Raw genomic sequence first — 3,580 nt, 5'->3', positions numbered from 1 at the left:
GGAGGAGGGCATGGCAACCCATTCCAGTGTTCTTGCCTGGAGAATCCCATGGACAGAGGAGCCTGGTGAGCTACAGTCCATAGGGTTGCACCGAGTCAGACGTGACTGGAGTGACTTAGTGTGCACGCATGCACTAAGTGCCTGATGCTGTGCTGAATTAGGAAGGCGATGAAGGCACGGACCCTACCCTTAAGGAGCTCAGCCCAGTGAGAAACAGGACTCAATTTTTCAGAAGAATAAATGCAATTCTTAGTTGGCACCACTTTTGAAGTTTTTCCAATGGGATGTTGGCAGACAAGAACAATGGGTAAAGTCAGAGATTGATGCAATTATGACAGTGACCATGATTCCTAGTTCCAAACTCCTCTTTCCTGGCGGAATAACTCTACCAGACAATGTAATTGAAAGCTTTTTTGGAGAGTACCTGAAGAATGTTAAGTCTCCACCAATCTAAGTGCATGTAATAGCTTCAGTTCTCCAACTTCAAGTCATTTTCCCTCACGACACAAAACCCTAGTTTCCCAGAACTTGCTTGCTCCTCCTTATCGCTCAGTGTTTTCATCATGACCCCCACCTTCACTTGCTCCTTATGAGGACAATGCAGAGAGGGCCGCCCTGGAGCTTGCCAGGGAACTGAGCCCCATTGAGAGCTGATCCTTTGACCACAGTATCAAAGCAATCCAGCTGCAGATTAAGGAAACAGAAGGCTCTGAAGCTTTGGTTAAAGAGTCAGGTCATGGAGCTCTTTGAAGAGCTTGAGCTTTTGGAGGGAAAAAAAAAAGGTGAGGCAAGTTCCAAATGCACATGCATCATATTTAGATAAAAAGGAAGGAATATAAAATAAAGTGACAAACAGCAAGGTCACACTGTAGAGCACAGGGAACTATATTCAATATTCTGTGGCGAGCCATAATGGAAAGAAATATGAAAAAGAGTATATACATATATGTATATATGTGTGTGAATGTACAGCTGAGTCACTTTGCTGTACAGAAGAACTAAACAACATTGTAAATCAACTCTACTTCAATAAAATTTTTAAAAAATAAAATTAAGTGGCAGACTTTTTAGCAAATATAACAGAGCATTCATATCTTACTGAGTGCTATTTCCTTCAATGCAAGTTACCATGGTAGACAAAATACTCATTTCAACTCTGTCGCTATTGCTCAAAACAATTGCCTTTCAGAAGTGCCCGTGAAGTTGGCAGAGGATTCTTTTGAATATGCTCAGTAGAAGGCATTTTTATCCTTTAAGAGAGGATTTACTTTCTTGTTAAAGAGTCAAAAGCCATTTAGAGCCAAATGGGATGGAATAAAGCTAGCAATTAAGCTGGCTAACATTGCTCGTCACTCTAAAACAACAGGGCTGATTTGGTACCTGGGCTTAAGCTAATTCTGAGGCAATTCCACAAAGCACCCTCAATGTATTTTTGTCACAAGTTTGTAGGGCTTCCATAACAAAGTAATATAGACAGAGGAGCTTCGATAACAAAAGCTTATTTTCTCATAGTTCTGGAGGCTGGAAGTCCAAGGCAAAGGTGTTGACAGCTTTGGTATCTCCCGAGGCCTGTCTTCCGGGCTTGTAGACGGTCATCTTCCTGCTCTGTCCTCCCATGGTCTTTCCTCTGTGTGTATCCCTGGTGTATCTACGTGCGTCCAAATTTCTTTTTCTTACAAGGACATTAGTCAGAATAGTTTAGAGCTCACCCTAACAGCTTTCTTTAACTTAATCACCTCTTTGAAGGCCCTATCTCCAAATACAGTCACATTCTGAGATATGTGGGGTTAGTGTTTTAGCATTTGAATTCTGTATAGAAGAATTCAGCCCTTAACACAATTCAGCCATTAACAACAGTCATCACTAAGTATATAGCTTTTCACGTGCTCTGATCTGAAAGAAAGTGAAAGTGAAAGTCGCCCAGTCATGTCTAACTCTTTGAGGCCCCATGGATTACACAGTCAAAGGAATTCTCCAGGCCAAAATACCGGAGTGGGTAGCCTTTCTCTTCTCCAGGGGAGCTTCCCAACCCAGGGATCGAACCCAGGTCTCCTGCATTGCAAGTGGATTCTTTACCAGCTGTGCTACAAGGGAAGCCCAAGAATACTGGAGTGGGTAGCCTATCCCTTCTCCAGCAAATCTTCCCAATCTAGGAATTGAACCAGGGTCTCCTGCATTGCAGGTGGATTCTTTACCAACTGAGCTATCAGGGAAGCCCCATTCTTACCTGAAAGACCATGTAATTTTTACATGTAAGTACTGGCATGCTTGTTAAAAACTAAGTACTTCCATCTATAAATGAGCGCGTAAACAAAAATATTGTATATACATAAAATAGAACATTATTCAGCCTTTAAAAGGAATGAAATTCTGACATTTGCTACAATGTGGACAAAATCTGAAATCATTATGCTCAGTGAAATAAACCAGATATAATTCCACTTCTATGAGATTCCTAGTCAAATACAATGAGACAGAGAATAGAACAGCATTTATCAGAGGCTGGGAGGAGGGGAAGATGGGGAGCTATTGCTTAATGGGTAGAGTTTCCGTTTGGGAGGATAAAAAAGTTGTGCAGATGGATGGTGGTGATGGATACACACAAGGTACTTAATGACACTAACTACACTTAAAAATAGTTAAAATGTTAAATTTTAATTAACTTCTAGGTCTTTCTTAAGCATCTTGTATCTTCTCGATCTGTGCCTCTATTCTTTATCCAAGATCTTGGGTCATCTTTACTATCATATTTGTAATTCTTTTTGGGTAGATAAATTTTATGGTATTATATATATTTTCCCACAATAAAAAATGTTTTTAAGTGATTACTCTGTAGTTCTTGGTCCAGAAATAGAGCCTAAATTTTCCAGGAAATTAGGCTTAATATGGTCTGTCTATTGAAGTAAAAGACAAATCTGTAAATCTAGGGGTATAGCTAGCCTAGGAACCCAGGAAAGTTGAAAGGTTATAATTTAGGATGTGGGTGTGTGTGTTCAACTGCTCAGTCATGTCTGACTCTTTGCGACCCCATGGACTGTAGCCCGTCAGGCTCCTCTGTCCATGGAGTTACTCTGGCAAGAATACTGGAGTGGGTTGCCATTTCCTTCACCAGGGGATTTTTCTGACCCAGGGATCGAAAGTGCGTCTCCTGTGTTACAGGTGGATTCTGTACCACTGCGCCACCTAGGAAGCCCATAATTTAGGATGCCATGCTTTGATTATTTCTGAGCAATAATTGTTTCAATCATGTATAATAATAGCAGTTCTGTAACCTCTGACTCAATAAGTAGTGCTATGAAGGTCCACATGAACCTTCCTGCCAAGAATGGGCCATGTCCCAGGGTTGGTGTATGATATTTTTGTCCCTGCTCAGGACCTAATCTGGTTAAACCATAAAGCATATAAAATCTGGTTTACAATTCCCGTCCTTTCCTCTTTATCTATCTGCTGAAATCTTATTTCCCCTTCCCACTAGACAGTAAAATGCCTTCAGTGGTTAAGTTTTGAAGCTCTAATCCTCTTGCCATCAGTTACTCATCTTACCCTCAGACTTGCCATCCAGGAAGCCAGGCGTAAGCAA

This window comes from Bos javanicus, chromosome 14, assembly GCF_032452875.1.
Source record: "Bos javanicus breed banteng chromosome 14, ARS-OSU_banteng_1.0, whole genome shotgun sequence".
NCBI classification, from domain to species: domain Eukaryota; kingdom Metazoa; phylum Chordata; class Mammalia; order Artiodactyla; family Bovidae; genus Bos; species Bos javanicus.
Note: the sequence above shows the minus strand (reverse complement) of the source record.